Raw genomic sequence first — 25,325 nt, forward strand, 5'->3', positions numbered from 1 at the left:
TTGTGGGTTCCCCTGAAGGAGACCAAAAATTTAGCCAAAATACAGCAAAAATTTCATTTTTTTAAAAAAGAATGGGAAAAGAGTGCTGCCAAAGAAGGCCTGTGTTTTTTCCCCTGAAAAGGGCATCAACAAAGGGTTTGCGGTGCTAAAATCACCATCTTCCCAGCTTTCAGATACAGGCAGACTTGAATCAGAAAACCCAATTTTTCAACACAATTTTGGCATTTTAATTGGACAAACCCCATTTTGACTATTTTTGGTGCTTTCAGCCTCCTTCCACTTAGTGACAGAAATGGGTGTAAAACTAATGCTGGATCCTAGAAAGCTAAACATTTCTGTAAAATAGACACAATTCTAGATTCAGCAAGGGGTAATTTGTGTAGATCCTACAAGTGTTTCCTACAGAAAATAATAGCTGAAATAAAAAAAAAATTGAAATTAAAGTGAAAAAAACAGCCATTTTTCTCCACATTTTACTCTGTAACTTTTTCCTGCAATGCCAGATTTTTTAAAGCAATATACAGTTATGTTTGCTGGACTCTTCTGGTTGCAGGTTGATATAGGACTTGTAGGTTCATTAAGAACCCTAGGTACCCAGAGCCAATAAATGAGCTGCACCTTGCAATGGGTTTTCATTCTATACCGGATATACAGCAATTAGTTTGCTGAAATATATAAAGTGAAAAATAAGTATCAAGAAAACCTTTGTATTTCCAAAATGGGCACAAGATAAGGTGTTGAGAAGCAGTGGTTATTTGCACCTCTCTGAACTCTGGGGTGCCCATGCTAGCATGGGAATTAAAGGGATTTCTCAAATAGATGTCTTTTTTACACACTGTCTTACATTTGGAAGGAAAAAATGTAGAGAAAGACAAGGGGCAATAACACTTGTTTTGCTATTCTGTGTTCCCCCAATAAACCGATAAAAATGGTACGTGACTAATGCTCGCGACAGGAAACACAACACGGACATATTTTTACATTGAAATCTGACATGCTTTTTGCAAAATGCCTAGCTGTAGATTTTGGCCTCTAGCCCAGCCGGCACCTGGGGAAACCTACGAAACCTGCACATTTTTGAAAACTAGACACCTAGGAGAATCCAAAATGGGGAGACTTGTGGGGCTCTGACCAGGTTCGGTTACCCAGAATCCTTTGCAAACCTCAAAGTTTGGCCAAAAAAACACTTTTTCCTTCTCATTTCAGTGACAGAATGTTCTGGAATCTGAGAGGAGCCACAAATTTCCTTCCACCCAGCATTTCCCCAAGTCTCCCGATAAAAATGGTACCTGCCTTGTGTGGGTAGGCCTAGCGCCTGCAATAGGAAATGGCCCAAAACACAACGTGGACACATCACATTTTCCCAAAGAAAACAGAGCTGTTTTTTGCAAAGTGCCTAACTGTGGATTTTGGCATCTAGATCAGCCGCCACCTAGGGAAACATAGCAAACCTGTGCATTTTTTAAAATAAGACACCTAGGGGAATCGAAGATGGGGTGACTTGTGGGGCTCTGACAAGGTTCTGTTACCCAGAATCCTTTGCAAACCTCAAAATGTGGCCAGAAAACACCTTTTCCTCTCATTTCGGTGACATAAAGTTCTGGAATCTGAAAGGAGCCACAAATTTCCTTCCACCCAGCATTCCCCCATGTCTCCGGATAAAAACGGTACATCACTTGTGTGGTAGGCCTAGTGCTCACGAAAGGTAATGCACCAAAACCCTATCTAGACACATCCAAATTATCAAATACAAAACTACATGTTTTTTTTTTGGGGGGGGACCTGTGTTTTTGGTCCTGGGCTCAGCAGCCATCAAGGGAAACCTACCAAACTCAGACATTTCTGAAAACCAGACACTGGAAGGAGTCCAGGGAGGCGTGACTTGCATGGATCTCCAATGTTTTCTTACCCAGAATCCTCAGAAAACCTCAAATTTAGCTAAAAACACACCTTTTTCCCACATTCCTGTGTGGGATCACCGCACCGGGACACATTTCCTACCACCCAACGTTCCCCTAAGTCTCCTGGTAAAAATTATACCTCATTTGTGTAGGTGGGCCAAGTGCCTGGGACACGGAAGAGCCAAAAACATGTTGAAATTGAAGGGGAACCAAAGCGTGTCCAAAAGGGCGGTTTGAAATAAAACATTTTTAGGCTGACAAGAGCAGCAGAATGTTTATCAGTATAGATGAGACAATGTTGAGGGGTAGGAATTTTGTGGATTCCTGCAGATTCCAGAAGGTTCTATCACAAAAATGTGGGAAAAATGTGTGATTTCCAGCAGGTTTGCATGGCATTGTGGGTTAGAAAATGGTGCGGGGTGCATGTGAAGCACACCACCCTGGAATCAACCAGATGGTTAGTTTTCCGATGTGTGTGGATCTTGTGGATTTTTCTACATGGCAGCTTCCCAAAGTCAAAAAAGTGCAGCCCTCACCATTCCAAGTGGGACGATTTTGAGAGTTACCAAGCTCTCATGGCCCAAATGTAAAACCAAAACCCCAAATAATCAAATGCCCTCTTGCTTGGGGGAGAGCTGAAAGACTGTTACCCCCTTTAGTTGGTTAGTAGCCATCACCCCACTATTTTTATTTTTTTAATTCCATGCCACCTACTAGACTTTCTGCCCCCCGGGTGTGGATTGGGGGTAGTTGCCCCATCTGCCCACTGGTGGGCAGAACAAATTTGGCCCCCTTTATTTGGGGTGGGGATATGGCCATACCCCCACCCTCTTATTTTGAAATAAATAAAATTCCCTGGTGGGCTTTCTTCCCCCCTTGGGGGCAGATGGGCCTTCCAAAAATAGGCTGATCTGCACCCGGGGGGGGGGGGGGCAGATTTGGCCAACAGTAATGTGCCCCCATGGGGAGCGACCCTTGCCCAAGGGTCAGCCCCCAAACAAAACACACACATACGCACACACCAATCCCTGGTGTCTAGTGGTTTCTGCCCCCCTTGGGGCAGATTGGCCTAGCAAAAATTGTCTGATCTGCCTCCAAAGGGGGCAGAAATGGCCTAAATACAATTTCCCCCCCAGGGGAGCGACCCTTGCCTAAGGGTTCCCTCCCCATACATAAAAAACATAAAGTAAATATATATATATATATATATATACATATATATATATATATATATCCCTGGTATCTAGAGGTTTCTGCCCTCCCCGGGAGGCAGATCGGCATAATTATATCAGACTGATCTGCCTTCAGGGGGAGCAGAAAAGTCCTAAAAATATTTTGCCCTCCTCGGGAGCCGCCCTTGCCCAAGGGGCCACTCCCCTTTTGCATTAGTATATGCAAATAAAAAAATTCCCTGGTGTCAAGTGGCTTCTGCCCCCCCCCGGGGGCAGATCCAGGGGGGCAGAAAAGGTCTAAAAATATTTGCCCCCCCCCCTGGGGAGCTGCAATTGCCCAATGGGCCACTCCCCTTTTGCGTTAGTATATAAAAAAAAATCCCTGATGTCTAGTGGCTTCTGCACCCCCCCGGGGGCAGATCAGCCTAATTATATTAGGTCGATCCAATGGCCTAAAAACAATTTGCCCCCCCAGGGAGCGACCCTTGCCTAAGGGGTCGCTCCCCACACATAAAACAAAAAAAAATAATAATAATAATTTATCCCTGGTGTCTAGGGATTTTCTGCCCCCGGGGGCAGATTGGCCTAATTATATTAGGCTAATCTGCCCCCGGGGGGGCAGAAATAGCCTAAAAATAACGTTACCCCTCCCCCCCCGGGAGCGGCCCTTGCCCAAGGGCCTGCTCCCCTTCTGCTTAAGGATAATAAAAAAAAACTCCCTGGTGCCTAGTGGTTTCTGCCCCCAGGGGGGACAAAAATGGCCTAAAAACAATTTGGCCCCCCAGGGAGCGACCCTTGCCTAAGTGGTCGCTCCCCACACATAAATGAAAAAAAAATGTATCCTTGGTGTCTAGGGGTTTTCTGCCCCCCCCCCGGGGGCAGATCGGCCTAATTATATTAGGCTGATCTGCTCCCAGGGGGGCAAAAATGGCTTAAAACTTATTTGCCCCCCTAGGGAGCGGCCCTTGCCCAAGACACCACTCCCCTTATGCGTAAGTGTAATAACCAAAACAATTCCCTGGTGTCTAGTGGTTTCTGCCCCCCCCCCGGGACAGATCGGCCTAATCATATTAGTCCGATCTGCCACCAGGGGGGGCAGAAATGGCCTTAAAACCATTCCCCCCCCTCCAGGGAGTGACCCTTGCCTAAGGGGTTGCTCCCCACCCATAAATGAAAAAAGAAACAAAAAAATATATCCCTGGTGTCTTGGGGTTTTCTGCCTCCACAGGGGGGCAGAAATGGCCTAAAAATTATTTTCCCCCATGGGGAGCGTCCCTTGCCCAAGGGGCCACTCCTCTCATGTCCATTTCATCCAAAAAATAAATCCCTGGTGTCTAGTGGGCATTTCTGCTGCCCGAATCCCTTGCAATCAGGCAGCAGAAGTGCTTGAGGAGACATGAAAGGAAAGGCCTTTCCTTTCATGCCTCTGCTGGCCCCTCCTCCCGAGTGGAAGAGAAATGCTTTTGCATTTCTCTTCCGCATCAAGAGGTGACCTCTGATGAGGTCAGCATGCTATTGCGTGCTGACATCATCAGACGTCACAGGGGGTGTCAGGAGTGGAAGGGGAATCGATCCCCCTTCCAGCCCTGACCTGGGGGGTGACGGGTAGCCCTCGGGAGAGCGATAGCACTTCCCCCGAGGGCCGGTAATCGGATGTAATGGTTACATCTGTGGCGCCTGAGAGGTGCACTCACGGACGTAACCATTACGTCCGTGGCCCGCAAGGAGTTAAGCTAACATTAGAAAGGAATAATAAGTACAACATTAATGCGACAGAGAATGTATGCAATTGTAAGCAAATACAAATGTTCTATTTGTGTTCAGCACTTTTACATACGTTTTATCACTTGCTTATATATGTATATAATGTAATTTCTTTGAATTTTTAATGTTCACTGTTTTTAGCTATCTGTATTTTCCTATTTAGTTTAGAGGTTGGGCATCACAGCAATAGGACCAACATGGGACTTGGCAATGTTGGTCCGCAGAAATTTACCCATAGGTCAATGAAACTTATCACAGTTACCTTAATATATCTAGTTATGGACTATACAGACGTGCATATATTGGGCCTCATTTACAATAAACTGATGTTTGCTACGCCACACTGCGTCATTTTGAAAGTGCAGGGATGCGTCGTATTTACAAAAATACAATGCATCCCTGTACTTTCCTCAGGGTTGGCACACAATCTACTACCTAGTGCCAACGCAGGTACCCTTGCACCATGGTGTAATGATGTGTGCATTACAGGGATGATTGTTTATGTGCAGGAAGCGACACCTTACTGCACATAAACAATCATTAACAGTGTTTGCCACTTTCTATGTGTGCTGCATTTTACAGCACACATAGAAAGAGGAAAAACATAGGAAGAAATAATGTTATTTCTTCCTGTTGTGCCACTTTAACACCACCCCTGAGGTGGCTTATGGATATGTTGCATTCCCAGCCTTGAAAATCTGGGAATGCTTCAGAGTCTGTTGGGTTCCATGGGTTTTGCATGGGGAGACTCACAGCAACACCCATGGAAGGCTCCTTTGACGCAGTGTTCTGCATGAAAGGGGGCCATATTCACAAGATCATTAAAAGCCATGGAAGGTGACTTTGCGTAGCCATGTAAATATGGTACAGCACACTGTGCCACCAGAGCCTCAAAAATAAATGACGTTCTGGTGGCACAATGCACCGCTAGGGCCTTGTGCATGAGGCCCATAATGTGTACTTTGCACAGTATAAACATTTGTTTGGTTGGTTCAGTATTTGTGGAAGATGACTATGTCAGCGTGTAACTGTGGAGCAAGAAACCATGACCCACTGCAAGTAGATACATCAATACTGAGAGGTTCAGGCAGTGGATCCTGAAACGGTCTACTGTGAAATAGCATTCCATAATCCACATACTATACATCTTTTAGTCAATGTTATTCTTATCCTCTGGGGACATCTATTGGGAATACATCTGAACATCCTATTTTGTAGTCTTTGAGAATTTAGTAACTTTACGACTGTGGAGACTCGCAGTCGGGCGGTGAGCTCCACACATGAAAATGTAGGACAGGCCTATCTTCTTATGTGCGGAGTTCTCCGAACAAACTGTGGACTCTTTACAGTCATAAACCTACTATTAAATCATAGTTTGTGAATACCAAAAAAGTGTAACCTTACATAAAAGTGCAAATTTCCGTTTGCAAATCAAGTCTTTTGATTTTAGCAAAATTTGGCAATAGAACAGGAATATAAATGTAGGTGGTCCGCCTGCCACTAGGTACATTGTAACTTTAGTACACAAGCAAATATCACAGTGTACCAGGTACACTCTCTATATGTTCACCTTTGATTTGATTTGGTTGATAATATGCAGGGTGTGCAAATACATGGCTCTTGGGGCAGGGGGCCAGCGTGCCACTCTTGTGCCCCACAGTGGCAGCTGAAGTCTTAGGGGGTGGAACAGGGCCCAATTTGGTCCTGGAGGTACTGGTCTAAGGGGGGGTAGGACTTTTCTCTTATGGGCAGGATGGAAGAGAGGGGGAGGGAAGCAGTCAAGGTGGGAAAGGAAAAGCTTCTTAGAACCAATGTGGGAGAAGGTATGGGAGTGGAGGAAGAAGGAGTAGTTGTAGGAGGAGGAGGTGTGCTGGACATGGGTGTAGCTGCATGGACAGTGTGTGTGTGTGAGGTGGATCGCTGTTGGGAGTCTGGTGCGAGCATTTGTGTGTCTTTGGAGGTGGGGCAGACAGAGTGGGGGAGGTCAAACAGGATGTGTGAATGGATATTTTGGTGGTGTCTGCATGTGAGGTGGGTGTGCTGCATGAGGTGGTGATGGTGGTGGTGGTGACTGTGCATGTGGTGTTTAAAGTGCATGTCTGCTGTTGTGGTGACTGTTGGCAATGCTGTGCAGGTGGCAGAATCTTAGATTGTTGATGCTGTGCATGCAGGTGTGAGTGCTTATCTGGCTGTGAGGGAGGAGGAGGGGAAGGCAGTGGCTGATTTTGTGTGTGCATCTGTGAGTTGGCTGTGCTTGTGGACTGAAGTGCATTCCCCCAGGTAGATGATTTGCCCACTGTGAAGGCTGGATTCTATGCAATGGAACACATACCACATGTGATTGGGGCCATTGATGACACCCATATTGCCTTAGCCCCCCCCAGGGCCAATGAACAGGTGTACAGGAATATGAAGAGTTTCCACTCACTCAACGTCCAGATGGTGGAACACAAGGGGGACATTCTGGAGGGGCTCATCTCCTGGTGGTGGTATTGGTCTTGGCATCTGTCTCTGGTGTCTGTTTCGGTCACAGGGAACGTGTGCGGGGTGGATCGCCTTCTGCAGGGGGATGGGTGCTGGTGGCCTGTGATTCCTGTAGCAAGGCCTCCTATCCACTAGCTGCAGCAGATGCGGAGGGCTGGTCAATACACTGGCTAGTGGTAGGGGCCTGCTGGTGTGCAGTGTACTCCTGCATGATGTTGGCCATGTCAACCAGCACCCCAGCAATGAAGGCCATGGTGGTATTCAAGGCCTGTAATTGTTGCATGACCTCCTGCTGGTGTTCTCCTTGCAGCCACTGGTTCTCCTGCATGATGTTGAGCACCTGACCCATCCTGTCCTGGGATTGTTGGTATGCCCCCAGGACATTTGTGAGTGTCTCCTGGGCAGTCGGTTCCCTGGGCCTGTCCTCCCCCTGGTGCACAGCAGATTATTGCCACCAGACAGACACCAAGACCACTGCGACAACTAGACACGCACACCACATACACCCATACATCCCTCACGCACCCCACTTCACACACCCATCCAGAGTACCCAACACCCACACACATACACAAACCACACAACACCCATGTCCCCACAAAGGCACCCCCATTTCACAGATGTGGAGTTGCTGGTCATGGGGGAGGTAAAAGTCAGGGTAGAGCCACAGCTGTTTGGAGCACAGGTACACCAAATATCCATTGCCAGGAAGATGGAGCTGTGGCAGAGAATCGTGGACAGGGTGAACGCAGTGGGACAGCATCCAAGAACAAGGGAAGAGGTGGAACTACCTACGGGTGAAGGTACGTTCTGTGGCAGCAAGGCACCAGCTCACCATACAGAGGACTGGCAGTGGACCCCCACCTCCTCCCTCACAGCTCACAGAATGGGAGGAGCAAGCCTTGGCAATCCTGCATCCTGGCTCACTGGAGTAGCCAGAGGACTGGACACTGGTGAGTCAATAGTTACTACTTATCACCCCCCCATACCTGCATGCCATCTCACCCCCTTACCCTCACTCCCATCACTCCACTCCATCACACACACTGCACCTACACAATGACTAACCCCAATGCCAAGCCCTGCGTGCCATACTAATGCATTGACAGCCCTCCCAGCCCTGCATGGACACCCATCACAAAAGCATGCACAGCATAGGGGAACTAACAATCCCACAATACATCACCATACACAATCAAAGGTGGCAGGACAACAGCAACAATAGAGGGGAAGCTAAGGATGTACAATATGTCACAGACATGAAGCATAATACATCACTTACATCCCCACAGGTGCCCCAGCCAATCTCAGCGGAGAGGAGGTGCCACAACAAACCAGTCCCCCAAAAGAAGATGCCCCCAGTGATGACAGTAACTCTGGACTTCTGGACTTGGATGAACTACCGGGCCCATCAGGGACCACTGGTCAGTCAGTCACCACAACCCACTCCCAGTCAACCACAGAGCCTCCCCCATCAGTATCCAGCACCATAGCACCCAAATAGTGTCCCCACAACCATGCCCCCAGGTCAATCAGCAGTGTGCCCATCTGTACATGGACCCCAGTACACACTTCGCCCCGAAGACAATAAGGGCCCTGGGGTCAGTGGCAGTGGGCACACTGTTCAGGGGACACAGGCACAGAGCAACAGGGACACTGTAAGGACCGCTGTGCGCCAGGGGGAGGACAGGCCCAGGGAACCGACTATCCAGGATGCACTCACCAAGATCCTGGAGGGCTACCAACAATCCCAGGACACAATGGGCCAGATCCTTAACAACATGCAGGAGAACAAGCGGCTGCAGGAGGAACACCATCAAGAGATCAGGGAGGACTTGTAGGCTCTTAACACCACCATGATCTCCATAGCAGGGGTGCTGGCAGAAATGGCCAACATCATGAGGGAATCGACAACACACCAGCGGGCCCCTACCACCTGCCAGTCTATTGACCAGCCCTCCACTTCAGCTGCAGCTAGTGGGCAGGAGTTCCCGCCACAGGACACACAGGCCACCAGCACCCCTCCCCCTGCAGAAGGTGAACCACACCGCAACCATTCCCTGTGACCCAGAAAGAAGCCAGAGACACTTGTCAAGACCACTGCCAGGAAATGAGACTCTCCTGATTGTCCCCCTTGTGTCCCACCCTGTCACCTTGTCCACTTTGAACTGCCTTTGCTCCCCTTCCTATGGCCCCTTTGGACATTGGACCTGTGCAACAAACAGACTGAACCAATACCCTGGACTTTCCTCTACCATCACCCATTTCAAATGCACTTTTCAGTCAATTATTTGCGCTACAATAAACAACCTTGAACACAACTGGAGTGACACCGTTTTATGTGTTGAAAATTTGCATTTATGGGAATAGTCCCATCTAGTGCAAATGATCTGAATACTGTGATAGCATACAAATAATTAACTGTAGATGTCTGTAGTAAACACATCAGGACACTGTTGTCATGTCACCAACATCTGTAAAAGGACAAGCCATAAGTGACAGTAAGTTGAGATGCAAAGGAAGTGAATGCCTTCATGCTACAACCACACAGAAAACATCAATAGTCAGAGTAATGGTCAGTTCCACTGACTCACTTGTGTGTCATTGGAAGTATTGACGTATAACTGATGTTCTGTATTCCACATCCTCATCCTCTGCCTCCTCATCCTCACTGTCCTCAGGGTCCCCTGTTGTCACAGGGTCATCTCCAGACCCCTCCTCCTGCAGCAAAGGGACATGTCACCTGAGGGCCAGGTTGTGCAACATGCAGCATGCCACTACTACATGGCAGACCTTCTCGGGTGAGTAGCACAGGGATCCACCTGACAGATGCAGGCATCTGAACCTGGCCTTCAGGAAGCCGAAGGTCCTTTCGATTATTCTCCTGGTCCACCCATGTGCATCATTATAACGGTTCTCAGACCCTGTCCTGGCATTCCTCACAGGTGTCAGGAGCCATGACAGGTTTGGGTAGCCAGAGTCACCTGCAAGTATTGAGGGACAAAATTTAGTCTTACACAATGCTGTGGGGATAACACTTGAAGGCATAACCTGACATACAGTGGGAGGGTACTCTGGCTCACCTATTAGCCACACCCTGTGCCTCTGTAGTTGGGCCATCAGATTTGGGATGCTGCTATTCCTCAGAATGAAGGTGTCATGCACCATCCCAGGATATTTGGCAGTGACGTGGGAGATGAACTACTCTGCCACGCACACCATTTGCACATTCAGTGAGTGGAAACTCTTCCGATTCCTGAACACCTGTTTAGTCTGGCAGGGGAAAAACGCAATATGTGTACAGTCACTTGCCCCATTAATATGGGGTATATGTTCCATTGAATAGAATCCCGCCTTCACAGTGGCCAAATCTTCCACCTGGGGGAAAGAAATGTAGGTGCACATGTGTTTCACCAAGGCAGACAATACTCTTGCCAGCCCGATTGAGAGCATTGGCTGTGACATTCCTGCTGCCAAGCCCACTGTCACTTGGAAAAAACAGTTGCCAGGAAATGGAGCACTGAGAGAACCTACCCAAGATTGGGAATCCCAGTGGGATGACGGATAGCTGAAAACAGGTCAGGCTCCAATTGGGCACACAGCTCTGTGATTGTGGCCCTGTCCAGTCTATAGGTGAGTATTATGTGCCTGTCCTCCAGTTAAGCCAAGACCACAAGGGGTCTGTACACAGTGGTTTGTCTCCTCCTCCTATTCATCCGCAGTGGTAGGTATCTAAGGGACATAAGAGTGAGTAGGCTGTCACAATTTGAACAATGGAACCACCACCTCGGCGTGCATACACCATTAATTTGATGGGACAGTGGGGATGGCAATGAATGTGCAATTTTCGGCAACGACACAGTTATGGAAGATCTGTATGTAGTCCACCAACATGAAATCCAGTATCTAGGGACAGGTGGAAATGAGGTAACTCCGCCGACGTTGGGCGTTGTAGCGGACGGCGGTCTTGTACGCCGTGCAATTCCTCATTGGCTAATATGGATCTCCATGGAATACAGTGGCCAATGGGGATCTGCGCCGGCGATGGTGGTGTACACCGCCGCGGACGTGACCACTATTTTCTATCTGATTCCTCACTTGTTTCCTGACCTTCAACAGGAGAAGATCTACACAGCGTGTGCTGCTGTGACCTGTGTCTGGAACCTACCACGGCCCGTGTGACCGGGGAAGAGGAACCTGCCTTCACTTCGGAGGAGTTGGAGCGATTGGTGGATGGGGTCCTACCCCACTACGGACTGCTGTATGGGCCTCCAAACCAAGAGGTGAGTACACTTTCGGCACGATGCATGTGGGAAGGATGCATGGAGATGTGTGTGCAAGCATTGTGTCATCGGGGAGGGAGGGAGTCTTGTGGTGGTGTACATGGTGTGCTCTGGCCGATCTGTGTGCCAATGGTGACGGAAACAGGATTGGTGGGCCATATGTGTGACAGGCTGGATTTTATGGTTAATGGTATTCCCCTGTCAGTATTAACTCTGCAGGTCAGTGCCCATAAAAAGAAGGGATTATGGCGTGCCATCGCCAAGGATGTGCGGACCCTGGGGATCTATGGCAGACGAAGCACCCACTGTCGAAAACGGTGGGAAGACCTGAGATGTTGTAGCCCCGAAGACCATGGAGGCCCAGCTGGGGATAACCTCCCAACAAGGAAGGGGTGCCTGTTGGAACCTGACCCCCCCTGATTTCCCGCATACTGGCGGTGGCTAACCCAGAGCTGGATGGGCGCTTGAGGGAATCATAGCAGCCATAAGGGGGTGAGTACAGTGGGCATTTTTAAAATATTTGGCAGGTGGCATGGGATCTGGGTGGTGGATGTGAGTTAGTGGGTTCTCCTAAGGCCAGGCCAGACATTGCAGCATGAGTCAACTCAAGGGTAATGGGTGTATGCCAAAAGCAGGTAACCTAGCTTGTTAGCATTCCATGTCAGTCAGGGCTTTGTGGGTACCACAAGGGGTGCATTTTGCGGTGTGTGGTCCTCATCCTGCCGTGGCATCTAGCCAAATCACTGACAGTGCAATGCAGAGTTAACAAGCCTGATCCCTGTGTGGGACGGTGCTGTGTATGCCAACTGTGGTGTTGGTGCAGTAACTGACCCAGTGTTTCCTTTTTTTTTCTTCCCCCCCTTTTTCCTTCTGTCATCCTGTCCATGTGTGCATTAGCATCATCTGGCGGAAGAGCAGGGGCACCGGTGACAGAGGGAGCTGCATCATACAGGACCCAGGAGGCAGAGTCCACTGACGCCGAGGGAGCCAGTGGGACAGAGGGCCAGGGGAGCACACAGCAGAGACAGGAGGTGACAACACAGACACAGATATCTCCTCCGATGGAAGCTCCCTGGTAGTGGCGGACACGTCTGTGACCACCCCAGCATCAGGTACAGCCGCCATCCCCGTACCAGTAGCCCCTCAGCGAGGTGCCCGTGCCCACTCACCCAGGAAGGTGGGCATCTCCTTCGCCCCAGGCACCTCAGGCACTGCCCCAGTGAGCCCTGCTGCCCTGAGTGAGGAGGCTATTGACCTCCTGAGATCCATCTCTGTAGGGCAGTCAACCATTGTGAATGCCATCCAGGGACTGGCATCCCAGATGCAGCAATGCAATGCATTCCTGGAGGGCATCCACAGTAGATTGGCGGCCCAACAGAGATTGATTCAGGTTCTGGCCTCCTCTTTGATGGCAGCCATTGTCCCTGTTTCTACTGTCCCCCCTCCAACTACCACTTCCCAGTCTCCTCAACCCCAACCCATCCCATGCACACATACAGATGAGCATGAACACAAGACAACACCCAAGAGTGGCACATTCAAACAAAGGCACCACACTTAATGCCACAAGCACTCACGCAAACACTAGACAGTTGCAGACACAACCACATCCACTGCCTCCACTGTCTCCCCCTCCTCCTTCTCCGCCTCCCTCACAATCTCGTCCACACTCTCACCTGCATGCACTGCATCAACATCCACCACCAGCATCACCACATCAAGCAGCACACACACCTCACTAGCAGACACTTCCACAACATCCATGCATGCGTCCCCTGTGTCCTCCCCCACCCTGTCTCTGCCCCCTCCTAAAGGACACAAATGCAAGCACTCACACACCCAACAGCCATCCACCTCACATCAGCACACTCCCATGCACCTGCATCTAATTCCAGCACACATACACCTCCTACAACCACTCCTTCAACCTCCACTCCCATCCCTCCTTCCTCCTCCTGTCCCACCGTCCCTAAGAAGCTTTTCCTTGCCCAACTTGACCTCTCTCCCCACACTCCCCCCATGCTGTCTGTAAGAGCAGGTTCCCAACGACCCAGCCCAGCATCTTAGCCAAACAGTCCACGGGGACAGCGGTGGCACCCCTTAGTCATGGTGGCAAGTCAGTGAAGGATCCCACACCACCAGCCAAGAAGGTTAAGGATCCCACCCCTCCTGCCATGAAGGGGAAGGAGCCTGCACCTCCTGCCATGAAGGGGAAGAATCCCTCGACTCCTGCCCGGAAGGCTAAGGAACACGCAGAACCTGCCATGAAGGAGAAGAAGCCCTCAACCCCTGCCAGGAAGGGTAAGGATCCCACACCTCATGCCATGAAGGGGAAGAAGCCCTCAACTCCAGCGGAGGCTGTCAGTGTGACACCTCCACCACCACCAGTGGTCACATGGCCACCACCACCAGCTGAGGAAGTGCATTCCTCACCACTAGCAAAGGCTGCCCAGGAGACACCTTCACCTGCCACCACAGTTCAGCCCTCACTACCAAAAGAGGCTGCCCAGGAGGCACGTCCACCCACCACCACAGTTCAGCCCTCACCACCAGCAGAGGCTGCCCAGGAGGCACCTCCACCTGCCACCACAGTTCAGCCCTTACCATCAGCAGTGGATGCCCAGGAGGTACCTCCACCTGCCACCACAGTTCAGCCCTCACCACCAGCAGAGGCTGCCCAGGAGGCACCTCCACCTGCCACCACAGTTCAGCCCTCACCACCAGCAGAGGCTGCCAGGAGGCACCTTCACCTGCCACCACAGTTCAGCCCTTACCTCCAGATGACACAGTGCAGCCCTCACCACCAGTGGAAGCCATGTAGGTCACCCTCCAGGGGCTGCTGTACAAGGGGCCCCCTCCAGGAGCAGTGAGCATCTTTCCCACCTGAGAGACTGTGGCCTTGCACACCCCAGAACTGAGAAATGGGCATGGAGCCCCCTCCAGAACCAGTGGGAAAGTCACCCATCTGAGAGACTGTGGCCTTGAACTCCCCAACACTGAGAAATGGGCATGGAGCCCCCTCCAGAACCAGTGGGAAAGTCACCCACTCCAGAAACTGTGGCATTGCACTCGACAGCAGAGAGAAATGGGCATGGAGCCCTCTCCAGAATACGTGGGAAAGTCACCCACCTGAGAGACTGTGGCCTTGCACTTCCCAGCACTGAGAAATGGGCATGGAGCCCCCTCCAGAACCAGTGGGGAAGTCACCCACTCCAGAGACTGTAGCCTTGCACTCCCCAGCACCGAGAAATGGGCATGGAGCCCCCTCCAGGACCAGTTGAAAAGTCCCCCACTCCACAGACTGTGGCCATGCACTCCCCAGCAGAGAGAAATGGGCATGGAGTCCCCTCCAGAACTAGTAGGAAAGTCACCCACCTGAGAGACTGTGGCCTTGCACTCCTCAGCACTGAGAAATGGGCATGTAGCCCCCTCCAGAACCAGTGGGAAAGTCACCCACTCCAGAGACTGTGGCCTTGCATTCCCCAGCACTGGGAAATGGGCATGTAGCCCCCTCCAGAACCAGTGGGCTTGTTCCCAACTTCGGCTGAGGTGACCCCACCCCTTATCACCCTGAGGTGCCTGCCCACTTGCAAACTGATGCCCCTGAAGAGTTCTATCCGGATGAAATCAGGATTCAAGTTGGGCCTTGAAATGTGCCCTGTGGCCATGTGGGCCCTGAGTACATTGGACTGGGCAGTGGCCTTTTGTGTACATTTGTGCATATCTGTTTCACAAATAATTGGTTTATTTAGTAGCTGTTTATATCAATACATTCTCATTAGTGCATTCTTGTTGTCCTTGCATTATTCTGCCATGTATCATGTGCCATTCTTTTTCATGTGCAGCTGGTTGTGTGTATGGTGTGTGTGTGAATGGTGTGTGTCGTACGTGTGTGTGTCACTCTCGTTTTAGTCCCTACTTCCCTTGTGTGCTAGGGGGCTATACTCACCATCATCGTCTTCATCGGCGTTGGTGTGCCAGGTGGAGCATGACGTAGATGAGCATCGGGAAGACTTGCATTTCCGGTTCCATGGCGGCATTGCTCTTCCCTGTGTCTCCGATGGTGAGTCTTTGCTCTTCTGTGGTGCGTTTCCGTCGGGCTTTTGATGATGTTGGTACCGCCCCGGAAAACGTGGTGGAATGATGGGTCAAAATATGGTGGGTGGTACTTTGTCTTCCACCTGGCTGTTGACGGCTACCGCTGTGGTGAGTGTTCTTTCCGCCCTGGCAGTTGGTGTGGTACATTGGCTGTCCATGGGAGTTATCACCGCCATGGTCATAATTTGGCGGTAATTAACGCCAGCCTGTTGGCGGTATTACTGCCACTTCATCACTCACCGCCAGGGTCACAATGAGGGCCATACTCATTTATTATATAAAATCATGTATAATCTCATATTAGACTGACCATGTGTGGCTTTTACCGTAGCAGTTAACCATAAGTACAGTAAGTTCACTTTAAGTTAGCAGGAGTCATTGTAGTCCTCAGACGACAGACTCCATGTTAAACAAAATGTGTTGTTGGTTGCTGTGCAGAATTTTGTTCTTGTTTCAGGCATCAAAAATTACTACGATATTGCTAGCTGTATTTCTCTTGTTAGAATTCTGTGTGAAGGTCATTGCTGTTGCATTATTACAACTTGGATGGTGTTTCACGGCAACTATGTGAGAAGGGAGATGGAGAAGAAGAATACTCCTTTGAGTGATATTTATGAAATGATGATGGTGATGGAAAATTCTGCTTTTACTAATTGTGAGAAGTGGGCCTACACCAGGCTCATCCTGAAAATTAATTGCAATTGGTTCCTGGCTCCTTCTCTGTGCAAATCGCTCTCTGCTTATGAGTTGTATCGCTCTCTGCTTAATTTCATGATTTAATTGTGTTTTGGTATTAGACAGTTAGGCCTAATTCTGCCCCCCTTTAGAGGCAAACATCCCTTTTTACTGACCTTGAAACCCCATTCTCCTATTAGTCCTACTAACTTTTGAATCATTTAAGCAAGAAACAAACTTGTTTTTTAGTAACCTCTACATATTATGCAGCAGATGATGAAGTATGTGACAAATGCGGCAAATCAATGATTATGCAGCTGCACAATTGCATAATTCCAGTGCCCTTGTTTATATCTTATTAAATTTGACAAATTAAGGATCAGTTCGACAAAAAGACCCATCCAAGCAAATTTAGCAGAGTTTAGAATTTGCACCAAATGTGTATGGTGCAACACCATCCTTTCATCCCGCTATCAAGATGGTAGCAGAGAATGGTTTTTACTGAGGCGTAGAGAGTTCGAATTTACCCTCGATGGAGTTAGAATTCATCTCATTCCAGCCTGCATTCCTGGGATTTTCATGATCTAGTTCAGAGAATCTGTGGTGTTTCAGCATTCCTGAAGCGGTGCAGTGTCCTAAGAGTGTGAGTACAGTGGAGGTATGTGTTTTGGATTGTACGGTGTTTTAATGAAAAAGTGTGTTGCGCAGGTAGTGTCCGTTTTGAACCCAGAAGAGTGTTGGGTTGTTGTTAGATTTATGATGCTGATTCACATGTATTGCTTATTGTAAAGAAATGGCTCCCTGTTGCAGTTACCCCCCCACTTTTTGCCTGATACTGATGCTGACTTGACTGAGAAGTGTGCTGGGACCCTGCTAACCAGGCCCCAGCACCAGTGTTCCTTCACCTAAAATGTACCATTGTATCCACAATTGGCACACCCTGGCATTCAGATAAGTCCCTTGTAACTGGTACTTCTAGTACCAAGGGCCCTGATGCCAAGAAAGGTCTCTAAGGGCTGCAGCATGTCTTATGCCACCCTAGAGACCCCTCACTCAGCACAGACACACTGCTTACAAGCCTGTGTGTGCTGGTGAGAACAAAATGAGTAAGTCGACATGGCACTCCCCTCAGGGTGCCATGCCAGCCTCTCACTGCCTATGCAGTATAGGTAAGACACCCCTCTAGCAGGCCTTACAGCCCTAAGGCAGGGTGCACTATACCATAGGTGAGGGTACCAGTGCATGAGCACTGTGCCCCTACAGTGTCTAAGCAAAACCTTAGACATTGTAAGTGCAGGGTAGCCATAAGAGTATATGGTCTGGGAGTCTGTTTTACACGAACTCCACAGCACCATAATGGCTACACTGAAAGCTGGGAAGTTTGGTATCAAACTTCTCAGCACAATACATGCACACTGATGCCAGTGTACATTTTATTGCAAAATACACCCCAGAGGGCACCTTAGAGGTGCCCCCTGAAACTTAACCAACTAGCTGTGTAGGCTGACTGGTTCCAGCAGCCTGCCACACTAGAGACATGTTGCTGGCCCCATGGGGAGAGTGCCTTTGTCACTCTGAGGCCAGTAACAAAGCCTGCACTGGGTGGAGATGCTAACCCCTCCCCCAGGCAGGAGCTGTGACACCTGGCGGTGAGCCTCAAAGGCTCACCCCTTTGTCACAGCCCAGCAGGGCACTCCAGCTTAGTGGAGTTGCCCGCCCCCTCCGGCCACGGCCCCCACTTTTGGCGGCAAGGCTGGAGGGAACAAAGAAAGCAACAAGGAGGAGTCACTGGCCAGTCAGGACAGCCCCTAAGGTGTCCTGAGCTGAAGTGACTCTAACTTTTAGAAATCCTCCATCTTGCAGATGGAGGATTCCCCCAATAGGGTTAGGATTGTGACCCCCTCCCCTTGGGAGGAGGCACAAAGAGGGTGTACCCACCCTCAGGGCTAGTAGCCATTGGCTACTAACCCCCCAGACCTAAACACGCCCTTAAATTTAGTATTTAAGGGCTACCCTGAACCCTAGAAAATTAGATTCCTGCAACTACAAGAAGAAGGACTGCCTAGCTGAAAACCCCCTGCAGAGGAAGACCAGAAGACGACAACTGCCTTGGCTCCAGAAACTCACCGGCCTGTCTCCTGCCTTCCAAAGATCCTGCTCCAGCGACGCCTTCCGAAGGGACCAGCGACCTCGACATCCTCTGAGGACTGCCCCTGCTTCGAAAAGACAAGAAACTCCCGAGGACAGCGGACCTGCTCCAAGAAAAGCTGCAACTTTGTTTCCAGCAGCTTTAAAGAACCCTGCAAGCTCCCCGCAAGAAGCGTGAGACTTGCAACACTGCACCCGGCGACCCCGACTCGGCTGGTGGAGATCCGACGCCTCAGGAGGGACCCCAGGACTACTCTGATACTGTGAGTACCAAAACCTGTCCCCCCTGAGCCCCCACAGCGCCGCCTGCAGAGGGAATCCCGAGGCTTCCCCTGACCGCGACTCTTTGAATCCTAAGTCCCGACACCTGGGAGAGACCCTGCACCCGCAGCCCCCAGGACCTGAAGGACCGGACTTTCACTGGAGGAGTGACCCCCAGGAGTCCCTCTCCCTTGACCAAGTGGAGGTTTCCCCGAGGAACCCCCCCCTTGCCTGCCTGCAGCGCTGAAGAGATCCCTAGATCTCCCATTGACTTCCATTACAAACCCGACGCTTGTTTCTACACTGCACCCGGCCGCCCCCGCGCTGCTGAGGGTGAAATTTCTGTGTGGGCTTGTGTCCCCCCCGGTGCCCTACAAAACCCCCCTGGTCTGCCCTCCGAAGACGCGGGTACTTACCTGCAAGCAGACCGGAACCGGGGCACCCCCTTATCTCCATTCTAGCCTATGTGTTTTGGGCACCACTTTGAACTCTGCACCTGACCGGCCCTGAGCTGCTGGTGTGGTGACTTTGGGGTTGCTCTGAACCCCCAACGGTGGGCTACCTTGGACCAAGAACTGAACCCTGTAAGTGTCTTACTTACCTGGTAAAACTAACAAATACTTACCTCCCCTAGGAACTGTGAAAATTGCACTAAGTGTCCACTTTTAAAACAGCTATTTGTGAATAACTTGAAAAGTATACATGCAATTTTGATGATTTGAAGTTCCTAAAGTACTTACCTGCAATACCTTTCGAAGGAGATATTACATGTAGAATTTGAACCTGTGGTTCTTAAAATAAACTAAGAAAAGATATTTTTCTATATAAAAACCTATTGGCTGGATTTGTCTCTGAGTGTGTGTACCTCATTTATTGTCTATGTGTATGTACAACAAATGCTTAACACTACTCCTTGGATAAGCCTACTGCTCGACCACACTACCACAAAAATAGAGCATTAGTATTATCTATTTTTACCACTATTTTACCTCTAAGGGGAACCCTTGGACTCTGTGCATGCTATTCCTTACTTTGAAATAGCACATACAGAGCCAACTTCCTACATTGGTGGATCAGCGGTGGGGTACAAGACTTTGCATTTGCTGGACTACTCAGCGAATACCTGATCACACGACAAATTCCAAAATTGTCATTAGAAATTGATTTTTGCAATTTGAAAAGTTTTCTAAATTCTTAAAGGACCTGCTAGGGCCTTGTGTTAGATCCTGTTTAGCATTTCTTTTAGAGTTTAAAAGTTTGTAAAAGTTTGAATTAGATTCTAGAACCAGTTGTAGATTCTTAAAAAGTATTCCAACTTTTAGAAGCAAAATGTCTAGCACAGATGTGACTGTGGTGGAACTCGACACCACACCTTACCTCCATCTTAAGATGAGGGAGCTAAGGTCACTCTGTAAAATAAAGAAAATAACAATGGGCCCCAAACCTACCAAAATACAGCTCCAGGAGCTTTTGGCAGAGTTTGAAAAGGCCAACCCCTCTGAGGGTGGCAACTCAGAGGAAGAGGATAGTGACCAGGAGGAAAATTCCCCCCTACCAGTCCTATCTAGGGAGAACAGGGTCCCTCAAACCCTGACTCCAAAAATAATAGTCAGAGATGCTGGTTCCCTCACAGGGGAGACCAACACCTCTGAAATCACTGAGGATAACTCCAGTGAAGATGACCCCCTGTTAGCCAGGATGGTCAAAAGATTGGCTTTGGAAAAGCAGCTCCTAGCCATAGAAAGGGAAAGAAAAGAGATGGGCCTAGGTCCCATCGATGGTGGCAGCAACTTAAATAGGGTCAGAGATTCTCCTGACATCCTAAAAATCCCCAAAGGGATTGTAACAAAATATGAAGATGGTGATGACATCACCAAATGGTTCACAGCTTTTGAGAGGGCTTGTGTAACCAGAAAAGTAAACAGATCTCACTGGGGTGCTCTCCTTTGGGAAATGTTCACTGGAAAGTGTAGGGATAGACTCCTCACACTCTCTGGAAAAGATGCAGAATCTTATGACCTCATGAAGGGTACCCTGATTGAGGGCTTTGGATTCTCCACTGAGGAGTATAGAATTAGATTCAGGGGGGCTCAAAAATCCTCGAGTCAGACCTGGGTTGATTTTGTAGACTACTCAGTAAAAACACTAGATGGTTGGTTAACTGGAAATGAAGTGTGTGACTATGTTGGGCTTTATAATTTGTTTATGAAAGAACACATTTTAAGTAACTGCTTCAATGAAAAGTTGCATCAGTATCTGGTAGACCTAGGTCCAATTTCTCCCCAAGAATTGGGAAAGAAGGCAGACCACTGGGTCAAGACTAGGGTAACCAAAACTTCCACTGGGGGTGACCAAAAGAAAGGGGTTACAAAAACTCCCCAGGAGAAAGTGGGTGACACTAGAAACAAAGAAAAAGAGTCCTCTGTAGGCCCCCAAAAACCAGAACAGGTGGGTGGGCCCCAAGACACAACCCAACACAAAGGTGGGTACCAGGGTAAGAACTGGGATGCCACTAAGGCATGGTGCCACAACTGTAAACAGTCTGGGCACCACACCAAGGACACTTCTTGTCCCAAAAACAAACCCCAGAACAAAATTCCAGGGGTAACCAGTGTAGCCATTGGAGATGACTCCTCAGATGAGGAGGTCTTCATAGCTTTCAACTGGAAAATGGGCCCAACAGGTGAGTTGGAGATTCCAGAGGGAAGTAGACACTTCCACCACCTACAGGTGAATGGAATCCCAGCCACTGCCCTGAGAGACACTTGTGCCAGTCACACTATTGTGCATGACAGGCTGGTGCTCTCAAACCAGTACATCCCAGGTGAGATGGCCAGAGTAAGAGTTAGCCCAGACAGGGTCACTAATAGGCCTGTGGCTCTTGTGCCCATAGAAGTGGGTGGAACTTTTAGCTGGAGAAGGGTGGTAGTCAGTACAGACCTCCCCCTTGATTGTCTCCTTGGAAATGACTACCCAGAGGTTAGTCAGAGCCTAAGAGAAGAACTGGTCCAGGGCCAGTCCTCTCCCAAGGATTCTGGAGTGCCTGCCTCTGCAGTAAATGCAAGTAGGCCCCAGAGGAAAAAGAAAAGGAAACAGAGTAGGAAAGGTGGACAACCTTTAGCCAAGGTTCCAGCAAGCCAAGGAGATTCTGCTCCAGTAGGGGAGAACTCCAAAAATGGCTCTGATAAAGTCCAACCTGACCCACAAGAAGTCCTGGCTAGTCAGGCAACTGTTAAGCCTGAGTGGGTGGCTCCTCAGCTAACAGAAGAAAGAGTGGAAGAAGGGTGTTTACTACAAGATGTGGTAACCCCCCACTCTAATACAGCAGACAGGCACCCTGAACCCAAAGAAGCCTGTAACTTAGCCCCTTCCCTTGTAGGTGAAGAGCTAAAGGTGTGGTTCTGGGCACTGACAGCTGTCAGTGGCCTCTGCTGGGTGTTAGCCTTTATGGCTGCACTATCCTTGGCATGGTGGTCTGACCCCATGCCAAATAACAAGTTAGGCCCCCTGACCCTGTTGGTCATGGTGGGGTTACTCCAGCTCTGGGTAACCTCTTTGGGTAAGCTAGGGGTGACCTTGGCTAAGATAAGATTAGCAGAGGTGGATACCTCTGACCTCAAAATAGAGAGAATGGGTGAAGACATAAAAAGCACAGACAAGAGGCAGTTCAGACTAGGTCCTATCACTGTGGAAGTGGGTCAGTTCCCCAGAGGGAATGACCTGAACAGGAGGATGTAAGGCAGAGTAGGCCCTGCAACAAACCAGCCATTTCCTCTACTCTTCCTCGCCTGACAGACTAGGAAGACTCTTCCAGCGTTGGCTGAGTCTCCTGGCCTGTGGGCTGGGGGGGGCTTGTGTAAAGAAATGGCTCCCTGTTGCAGTTACCCCCCCACTTTTTGCCTGATACTGATGCTGACTTGACTGAGAAGTGTGCTGGGACCCTGCTAACCAGGCCCCAGCACCAGTGTTCCTTCACCTAAAATGTACCATTGTATCCACAATTGGCACACCCTGGCATTCAGATAAGTCCCTTGTAACTGGTACTTCTAGTACCAAGGGCCCTGATGCCAAGAAAGGTCTCTAAGGGCTGCAGCATGTCTTATGCCACCCTAGAGACCCCTCACTCAGCACAGACACACTGCTTACAAGCCTGTGTGTGCTGGTGAGAACAAAATGAGTAAGTCGACATGGCACTCCCCTCAGGGTGCCATGCCAGCCTCTCACTGCCTATGCAGTATAGGTAAGACACCCCTCTAGCAGGCCTTACAGCCCTAAGGCAGGGTGCACTATACCATAGGTGAGGGTACCAGTGCATGAGCACTGTGCCCCTACAGTGTCTAAGCAAAACCTTAGACATTGTAAGTGCAGGGTAGCCATAAGAGTATATGGTCTGGGAGTCTGTTTTACACGAACTCCACAGCACCATAATGGCTACACTGAAAGCTGGGAAGTTTGGTATCAAACTTCTCAGCACAATAAATGCACACTGATGCCAGTGTACATTTTATTGCAAAATACACCCCAGAGGGCACCTTAGAGGTGCCCCCTGAAACTTAACCAACTAGCTGTGTAGGCTGACTGGTTCCAGCAGCCTGCCACACTAGAGACATGTTGCTGGCCCCATGGGGAGAGTGCCTTTGTCACTCTGAGGCCAGTAACAAAGCCTGCACTGGGTGGAGATGCTAACCCCTCCCCCAGGCAGGAGCTGTGACACCTGGCGGTGAGCCTCAAAGGCTCACCCCTTTGTCACAGCCCAGCAGGGCACTCCAGCTTAGTGGAGTTGCCCGCCCCCTCCGGCCACGGCCCCCACTTTTGGCGGCAAGGCTGGAGGGAACAAAGAAAGCAACAAGGAGGAGTCACTGGCCAGTCAGGACAGCCCCTAAGGTGTCCTGAGCTGAAGTGACTCTAACTTTTAGAAATCCTCCATCTTGCAGATGGAGGATTCCCCCAATAGGGTTAGGATTGTGACCCCCTCCCCTTGGGAGGAGGCACAAAGAGGGTGTACCCACCCTCAGGGCTAGTAGCCATTGGCTACTAACCCCCCAGACCTAAACACGCCCTTAAATTTAGTATTTAAGGGCTACCCTGAACCCTAGAAAATTAGATTCCTGCAACTACAAGAAGAAGGACTGCCTAGCTGAAAAACCCCTGCAGAGGAAGACCAGAAGACGACAACTGCCTTGGCTCCAGAAACTCACCGGCCTGTCTCCTGCCTTCCAAAGATCCTGCTCCAGCGACGCCTTCCGAAGGGACCAGCGACCTCGACATCCTCTGAGGACTGCCCCTGCTTCGAAAAGACAAGAAACTCCCGAGGACAGCGGACCTGCTCCAAGAAAAGCTGCAACTTTGTTTCCAGCAGCTTTAAAGAACCCTGCAAGCTCCCCGCAAGAAGCGTGAGACTTGCAACACTGCACCCGGCGACCCCGACTCGGCTGGTGGAGATCCGACGCCTCAGGAGGGACCCCAGGACTACTCTGATACTGTGAGTACCAAAACCTGTCCCCCCTGAGCCCCCACAGCGCCGCCTGCAGAGGGAATCCCGAGGCTTCCCCTGACCGCGACTCTTTGAATCCTAAGTCCCGACACCTGGGAGAGACCCTGCACCCGCAGCCCCCAGGACCTGAAGGACCGGACTTTCACTGGAGGAGTGACCCCCAGGAGTCCCTCTCCCTTGACCAAGTGGAGGTTTCCCCGAGGAACCCCCCCCTTGCCTGCCTGCAGCGCTGAAGAGATCCCTAGATCTCCCATTGACTTCCATTACAAACCCGACGCTTGTTTCTACACTGCACCCGGCCGCCCCCGCGCTGCTGAGGGTGAAATTTCTGTGTGGGCTTGTGTCCCCCCCGGTGCCCTACAAAACCCCCCTGGTCTGCCCTCCGAAGACGCGGGTACTTACCTGCAAGCAGACCGGAACCGGGGCACCCCCTTATCTCCATTCTAGCCTATGTGTTTTGGGCACCACTTTGAACTCTGCACCTGACCGGCCCTGAGCTGCTGGTGTGGTGACTTTGGGGTTGCTCTGAACCCCCAACGGTGGGCTACCTTGGACCAAGAACTGAACCCTGTAAGTGTCTTACTTACCTGGTAAAACTAACAAATACTTACCTCCCCTAGGAACTGTGAAAATTGCACTAAGTGTCCACTTTTAAAACAGCTATTTGTGAATAACTTGAAAAGTATACATGCAATTTTGATGATTTGAAGTTCCTAAAGTACTTACCTGCAATACCTTTCGAAGGAGATATTACTTGTAGAATTTGAACCTGTGGTTCTTAAAATAAACTAAGAAAAGATATTTTTCTATATAAAAACCTATTGGCTGGATTTGTCTCTGAGTGTGTGTACCTCATTTATTGTCTATGTGTATGTACAACAAATGCTTAACACTACTCCTTGGATAAGCCTACTGCTCGACCACACTACCACAAAAATAGAGCATTAGTATTATCTATTTTTACCACTATTTTACCTCTAAGGGGAACCCTTGGACTCTGTGCATGCTATTCCTTACTTTGAAATAGCACATACAGAGCCAACTT

Source organism: Pleurodeles waltl, chromosome 7 (assembly GCF_031143425.1).
Source record: "Pleurodeles waltl isolate 20211129_DDA chromosome 7, aPleWal1.hap1.20221129, whole genome shotgun sequence".
NCBI lineage: Eukaryota > Metazoa > Chordata > Amphibia > Caudata > Salamandridae > Pleurodeles > Pleurodeles waltl.